The following is an 8,356-nucleotide window of genomic DNA, read 5'->3' on the forward strand; positions in this document are numbered from 1 at the left end:
ACGCTGGTAGCCCGGCTTGTGACAGTGTCCTGGTCAGCCGGGTCCGTAGAGCGCAGCAGGGCCTCCCAGTCCTCCCAGGTGTTAAGGTGCTCCAAGTCCTGCGGGGGAGGGTCCGCCGGGCACAGTCATCACCACCTAGACGAACTTAATGCCTCAGTGCACTTCCAGTGACGTCACAGGGATGGGGCTTCACCGTTTTTCTGAGGAGCATGCATGTTTCTTTTTTACTGCGCGAGGATATGAGGCAGCAGCACAGTTGGCTGCAAAAGATTGTTTTTACTCAAGTTGAGACATCAGTGGAGAGATTTACAGGTACAAAACATTTATTTACATTTCGATTATTGTAGCACTGTTCTTGACGCGGAATAATATATACATTTAAAAGTCACCAGCAACAAAAACAACTTTTCACTTCCTTGAAAGCGTTGCAGCTTTTCTTTCCTTAGCCTTCGCATTTGCATCGGCTGCATCATCGTTGAGCTTGCGGCAGAAGTTTTTGAGCAGCATGTTTGTACTGCTCCACAACACATGCTTCAACAGAAGCTCAACTGTGTGCCCATCTTCGCAGGTGTCAAAATCTGATGACTCTTGATCTGCAAGCAGCTGTAATGTGAGTTCGGTGACTAGACGGCGCTGGCTCGGGCTCCTCAAGAACTGCGCTTTCTTGGACACTTGTTGAACAACAACATAGTTGTGGGTAACAGGATTTACAGCAAACAACGCTTGGAAAATGAGGCCACCTCGGTCTACATCTTTCACCAAGTGATAGTATTTTTGAGCTGCAGAGACAGTGATAGTCTTGTCGACTGTCAATGCTGCCCGAGATTTCGTGCAGTTTAATTTCTTGAGAGTCGCGTAGACTGCATATCCTGCCACGTATACCAGGACGGGGATAATGTCTTCTATTTTTGACAAGGCATCTCTCGTAACTACAACGTTGCAGTTAGGATGCAGAGTTTCTATCTGCTTTCGCAGATCTTCCCATTGCTCATCGAAGGAGCTATTCGTTCCGCAAGCACTTGCGATTGTGGGCAAAGTGTTTTGCAGCCGTAATTTAGTTTCGCTCTCGTAAACTTGCCTAATAGAAACATGATATTGGGCGCCAGCAAGTTGCCTGTATTTCCCGAAGCGGTCTTCTAAGCTGTCCGTCTGGAATTTGCCGAGCAGGACGTATGAAAACTGCAGTTCATCGAAGCAATACCTGCTCACTTCCACCAGTGCATGGGTTGTTTGATGCAGAGAAGCATGAGTTTCCTTTGTGAGCACCCCGCTGTCCAGATTCTTCTCTTTCCAAGAATCAAGCCAGTCTAAAATTTTGTAGAGAAAAGCCACCTTTATGTCATCCTCCGAAGGAAAAACTGGCTCTTGAAATCGGTCATTCAGTCGTTTTCCTTTCCATGGGGTTTTAACATTTACAACCTTCCACCATTTCGCTATAACTTCAATGAAACTCGCTGTATCTTCAGGAAAGAGTAAGTTGTGTCTTTCTCCAAGAGCCCGAAGCGCTGGTGGCAGGGAGTCATTAAACATCTGCAAGGCGAACTTTAGATTCTGTCGCTCAAGGCTAGACGGGTACAAGGCTTTTCTAGACAGCGAGTAACCGTACCTCAAAAGCTGTATACTCTCCAGCTTGTAAGCTTCTCTGATTGTAGCAAACGATGCTGTGCGCATGCGTGGAGGTTGGTTGCAATTTTCATTGAAGTCAGGAAAATAGAAGCATAGTTGGTCTTTTTTTTTGGTTGAGCCGATTATTTCGGACGCATTTGAGTATATGCACTGGATCAATTACAAAAAAGAGAGGCCTTGATGGGTCAGAGGGGTGCGGATATAAAATTGCATTTGTTGGCGGCGTTGCAAACTGAGACATTGCCTTTCTGTTCTCTGAATGATTGTCACTGACTACACATAAATCTGGTTAGATGGCATTCTCGAGGCATTGCAGATGAAGCTATGTGATGTTAAGAAGATAGTGAGAGACCGGAAAGCGTGGCGTGACATGGTCCATAGGGTCACGAAGAGTCGGACACGACTGAACGCCTGAACTGAACTGACACATAAATCTCTGTAGCCAATGTTTTCTAGCCCACATATCACACCTTTAAGTAAATTGTGCAAAAACTCCCCATCGGCTTTGTGCACTGGGACGATGTGGGCCTCTTCCTTGAAAGGGCATGCGATGCTCTGTACCATGAAGACGAAATCACTGGTAGCGACTTCCGATGAGTTCAGTGCTGCAGTAGTTATATTGCCCACTTTGTAATCAAAATATGGTTTAATATGGACTTCATCGACCATCAAGGTAATGAAGCGCTGGCGATCATCGAGTTCCGAGATCCTCTTTGTAACATAATTCAGGAATGTAGGACCATGATGTTCCAGCCTTGGGTTCATACCGAATGACGAACATATCAACCGAATGGTCATAGGGTGGGGCAGGGTGACATATCCATAGCTGCGGACGTACTTATATGCGTGCGGTGATACCGTAAAAAGAATGCAGCAATGAACCATGAATTCAACGTAGTATCGTCTCCGCTCCTTCTTCAAAAAAAGCAGGTTCAGCTGCTCGCTCAGGAATTCTATCGCTTTGGCTTTGTCGTCGGCTGGTGTCGTGGAAAACGTGTTCAGCAGCAGACGAATAGTGTGCCCGATGTCTTCGTTTGCATCCGCAGAATTTGAATTTAAACTCTTGTCCCAATTCTCAACGTTTTGGAGGAGTTCTATTATTTCTCTTTTGCTTCTGGCTGCACTCGAAATGGGCACGTTAGGGCCCAGTTTTGTGAGCGGCTTTTTCACAAAGAACAGTGTGATACTGAGGTCTGATTTTATTACAATTGAATATTTAATCCACGGAACGTCGTCCTCTACGATGTGCACCAACAATAGACGCTCACTGGCCTCAATTATATGCCAGAACTGTGACTTATGGCTTCTGACTTCGCTAGCAAGATCCCTTAAGGAGCTGATTTTGTCCGCTTCCTCGGCATTGCGAAATGTCTGAATTGACTCAGAAATTGCTCTTTGCATTGAAGCAACTTCCAGGCGTGTTCGCTTTGCCTCTGGCTCCTCTCTTACAGTCTTTGTGCTTGATAGGTAACTAGGGCAGCCTGGAAATAATGATGGAATTGCACCTGACCGAAGGCGCAAATGCGACAACTCTGCTGTCGTCACTCGACCTGTAGCATCGTCGACATATGACGCCTCTCGTACGATGTCGTCGTCTGTGAAGTGATGCTCACAGACCTAAAAAAGAAATATTTGTCTAATATAAGTAACAGGCTGCTACAAATAAGAACACGTAATCAAATATTAAATACACATTTAGAAGGTACCCAAAACGTTTTGAAAGTTTGGTGGTGCTACAATTTCAAGCTACAAAAGAGAACGAATGGAAAAATTATTCATCTCTTACCCTGGAATGCTCAGAAGGGAGGAATGTTTTCCGTGGAATGCCACGTATCCACGATTGCTGCAGCACTTTATCTTGCGGGAGCTTAAACACATGAACCTTTGGTCCCGTTTTATAGTTACCTCAGCTCTGAGGCACACATTTGTTTTGCATTTTTGCATTAATGTGGAAGCGTCATCACAGCACTCGCGCACAGAAGAAATAGACGGCAGCCAAATAAGCCGTGAGCACACCACCGGACACGAAAGGCGACTAATCGCTCCTGCCGGAGCCACGTGCAGTGGCTTCCCGGATTTCCCTCTAGGAATTCAAGGAAGGCATGCTTGGAGCAGACCGGTTTCTCGCGCCCTGTCGCGACTTCCACGGCAGAGGAGCAGAGCAACACCTTCTCGACTTTTACAACTTATAAGTCGGCTCTCGGGCTTCCCACTTCCACCCCCACTTCTCGTCTACTGGCGATGGGCGTCCACAATACTCTTTCAGAACTTGTGGATGCCCATCGCGTGGCACAACTCGATCGTTTATCTCGCACCACCCCTGGTAGAGCCCTTCTTACTTCCCTTCGCTTGACCCCTGTCTCCCCTATCTCTGTCACCCATCCCTTGCCCAGCTCCCTCTTCTCCATGCTCACTGTCAAGCCCCTTCCCAAGAACATGTACCCTGAGCATCATGCCGCTCGCCGATCTGCCCGCGCCTCCACCCTCTGGTGCCAGTACGGTACACGGTCTGACGCCGTGTATGTTGATGCGGCACCCTACCTCTCGCATCCCGCCTATGCCCTGGCCACTGTCTCTAATACACGAGCCCCCCTCTCCGTCGCCACTATCCATGCTCTCACTTCCACTGCCGCAGAGGAAGCAGCCATCGCCCTCGCCATTGCCAGCACACCAGCCCTTTTCATATTTAGCGACTCTAAGACCGCAGTCCGCAACTTTGCAAAGGGTAGAATCTCTTCCTCTGCGCTCAATATCCTTAAGCACTCCTCCCCCCCTTCCCGATCTATCCAACTATTTTGGGTTCCGGCTCACGCGGGGCACCCTGGAAATGAGGCGGCAAATTCTATCGCTCGCGAAATGACCGACCGAGCTGGCCCCCTCCACCCCGGGATGGACACGCGTGACTCCCTCCTCACCTTCCATGACATCACCCTCCACTACCGCAACTCCCGATTATCCCTCCCTCCCCCTCACAAGTCCCTATCTAAAATCGAACAGAATACGTGGCGCCATTTACAGGCCCACACTTTCCTCTCCCCTGCACGCCTTGCCCTTATTCACCCTGGTGCCTTCTCGCCCCAATGCACGCTTTGCAGCTCTCCCCGAGCAGACTATGCTCACATTCTTTACTCTTGTCCGGCGCACTTTCCCCCCGTCTCCTGGCAAATAAACAGCCCGCAGCTGTGGGAGGCTGCTTTGGCCAGCTCGGAGCCGCATATTCAACAGCGGCTTACGACCTGGGCAGCGGAAGTCGCCGCCAGGCGTGACCTGGAGGCCACGACCAGCAGCCGGAAGGCCACCCACGGAACGGCGGCAACATAATTTTACTTTTTTTAATTTTTTGGCCTTCAATGAATAAAGTTTGTACCACCACCAAGCCTGCTCCAACACCACCTAGACGAACTTCTCCCAGCGGTCTACGTCACGCTAGTTGTTCTGTTCTCCCAACAGCATTAGCGTTTGGACGCAACATCGCTCCTGTCGCGTGGCGTTCCTTGGCGAGCGTTCCAGTGTGTAATTGCAGATGGCAGGAACGCTCCTGTCACGTGGCGTTCCTTGGCGAGCGTTCCAGTGTGTAATTGTAGATGGCAGGAACGCTCATGTCACGTGGCGTTCTTTGGCGCGCGGTGGTGTTGGTTGACCCAACACCACCTGTGTTGGGTCAACCTGGGTGTTGGTTGAGCAGAGCCGCGTCGCGATACCGGCCTCATCCTTGTGATGTTGCTGTGACGTCAGCTCTCAACGCAGAGGCCTTAATTTCATCTAGGTGGTGTTGCACCTTCCTCCCTTCTCTTACGGCGCGGTTGAGGTGTCCACAAAAAACAAGTGAGACAGTTACCGCGCATTTACCTTCCTATAAATCAATCTGGGCGATAATTACAGACCAAAGTATCAGTGGCCTCCCTCTCCCAGGGTGTCAGACGCTGCGTGTGACTGCTTACGGGGATGACATTACGTTGTATCTGAGCGATGAAGCAAGCATGCTGCGCTGCCTTCATCATTTTGAAAGATACGGCAAGGTGTCTGGAGCTACACTCAATTTTAAAACGAGTAAATATCTCTCAATTGGCAGGCCAGAGGCGCGACTTAATGGTGGCCTACCCATTACGCACAGTGACACCATCCGCATTTTGGCATTGATTATGAGGCACGTGAGATAGCAGCATCGGTGTGGACTTCCGTCTTAAACAAGGTGCGCAGCAAGGTGACTACAGCCAGTGCCTTTGAACTACCCACGTTGGTGAAACGCTACCTTGTCCAGACTGTTTTATGCGGATGAATATGGTACCTCGAAAACTTAACGCATCCGCATCCACATCTCGGAATTTTGCGTTCCCTTCTGTCTCTCGTAAGTTGTTATTGAGCAGGTTGCACAAAACTATACTCAGGGACAACTTTCTGTGGCAATGGAGCCAAAGCTGCGGGGGGCGGGCTTTCCTAACTGTGTTACTACGCCATGTAGTTCCGCGAATAAGACGCGGTAACTGTCTCACTAGTTTTCTGTGGACACCCAAACCGCGCCGTAAGGGAAGGGAGGAAGGTGGGAGTGAAAGTAGAAAGAGAGAAAGAGGAGCCGTAGTGAAGGGCTACGGTGTAATTTCGTCCACCTGGGGTTCTTTAACGTGCGCTGACATCGCACAGCACACGACGCCTCTTCGTTTCGCCTCCATCGAAACGCAGCCGCCGAGGTCGGGTTCGAACCCGGGTACTCCGGCGCAGTAGTCGGGCGTCTTAACATTGCACCACCCCGGCGGGGCGCGGACAGTCGAGAAAATAGAAAAGAATGAAAAAGAAGAGGGAGAGAAAGACGCGCGCCGCAACAACAGCCGTCGTCCACAACCGAAGCAGTGGCGGGGGCAATGATGGCCTACAACAGATATAATTCGGTGGCTGGCTAGGCCCCACCGCAAGCGGCGTTGACCTACCATCCCAGCCCCTTAGGGCCAGGAACTATCATCCTTCACCAACTCCGCCCATCACGCACGACGTACGCTGTCAAAAAGAGAAAAACAGACACTCGTTACGAACGTGTGCCTACACAGACGCGCGTTATGAACGCGCCGAGAAATGACCGGAGTAAAGCGGCAGACGCACCCCACCCTGCCCCGCGTACGCTTGCGCTTTGCGAGATTGTCGACAGGCCGCGAAGCTATCAACATGAACGCTGCGTATTGCACTCCCGCTGTACTTGCTAGTACTGTAGTATAAGCCTGATACAATAATAAGGTTAATAGTTCCAGAATTCTATAACGTTCCAAAGCATCCCTTGCGAAATTTCTGCACGCCCTGGTGGGGTTGAAGAGCTCCACATTATGTTCAACCTGCTGAGAATATTTAACTGCTACTGAAATCGGTACTCGACTATATTCGCTTGTTACATCCATAATGTTGTCGCTATGGCCATGATCCAAACCGACCAGTTATATCAAGCAAAAAACAAAACCAATGAATAAATTAAATTAAAAAAAAAGATATATATTCAAAGACAAATACAAGCAGCGTATATTGTTTCCAGGTCCACGAAAGGAATTTTATCTTCGACCAATTACATACAGCCCCACTAAGGTTGTGCAGCGGTTTGGGGGCTTGACTGCAGTGCTCAAGGATGTCCGGCCTTGGCGGCTGCTTTTTCGATGCAAGCACCCGTGTGCTAAGCGATGTCAGTGCACGTTACAGAGAACCTCAGGTGGTGAAAACTTCCGGAGGCCCCCACTACGTCGTCTCTCATAGCCTCTGGGATGTTAAACCGCATAAACCAAGCGAATTGCATACGCTTTGCCTCAACCTTTTGTGAGATCACCAATATAATTGTAATCTCTCTCTCTTTTATTCCTGCAGGTACGTACGTCCAACGTTAATTAAACTAAGATCAGTTGCCAAACTATCCGGGTTCTGCATGCTGCTGAATCGGCGCCTCAATTTTAACGCGAGGTGGCACAGCAGTCGAACTCGGCTCCAGGTCGCCATCAAAACGCAAGTAGGTGCCGCGGGTCCGCCGTCCGGCGGAGCATATAGCCTTCGGGAATGGTAAATTAACTGGCGTCCCAAATGTCGCACTTGCCGTTATTTACGCTAAAGAAAAGTCAAGTCTGAACCCCGTGTAGCGAGCATGCTACAAAATTCTGCTGAAGCGGAGGTGATCGCTGCTCAGCCAACGCTGGCTGAGATGGGCGGCGGTCATCTTTTGAATGAAACGTGGTTGTACGAGCTTCGTCCCCATGGCATATATGAGACATCTACACTAAAGGCGGAGGTCAGATTATTGTAAGGCTAATCGTAAGGTCACTAATAATTAAGCTTAGGTCAGTGCAAAAGTCTGGCACGTGTTTATGCTGTTTCTGCCCCACCGCATATGCGCTTAACGACCAATTAGCAATATCTTCGCAGCACAAAGGGCCGCATTTGCAGCAGTCTAAAGTTGACCACGCCTAACTACGATGTCTGTGGTGTAGTTTTCTAGAATAAGCGGATTATGCGCACAGCACTAATTTCGTCAATGAGCATGCAGAATCCCTTTTATCCGCGCGCCACGCGCTACGTAAGCCGCGAAGGCGACGAACTCGTTCAGCTTCGTGAGTTGTCTGTTCCTCTCTTCCCGCAAGAGAAGATGGAGCGTAGAGAGGAGTTCCGGCGCAAACAACTCGAGACAATAATAATAATAATAATAATAATAATAGTTGGTTCACAGGAAGGGAAAGGCGCAGTATCTGTCACACTTGCTATGTGGACA

The 8,356-nt window shown here is 49.3% G+C and overlaps 1 pseudogene; it reads right to left on the minus strand.

The window, feature by feature from the left end:
- Window positions 1-408: 408 nt before the first annotated feature.
- On the minus strand, window positions 409-3,562 carry LOC146179697 (uncharacterized; annotated as a pseudogene).
- Window positions 3,563-8,356: the final 4,794 nt, after the last annotated feature.

Source organism: Amblyomma maculatum, chromosome 9 (assembly GCF_055883805.1).
Source record: "Amblyomma maculatum isolate TAMU_Amacu chromosome 9, ASM5588380v1, whole genome shotgun sequence".
Lineage (NCBI taxonomy): Eukaryota > Metazoa > Arthropoda > Arachnida > Ixodida > Ixodidae > Amblyomma > Amblyomma maculatum.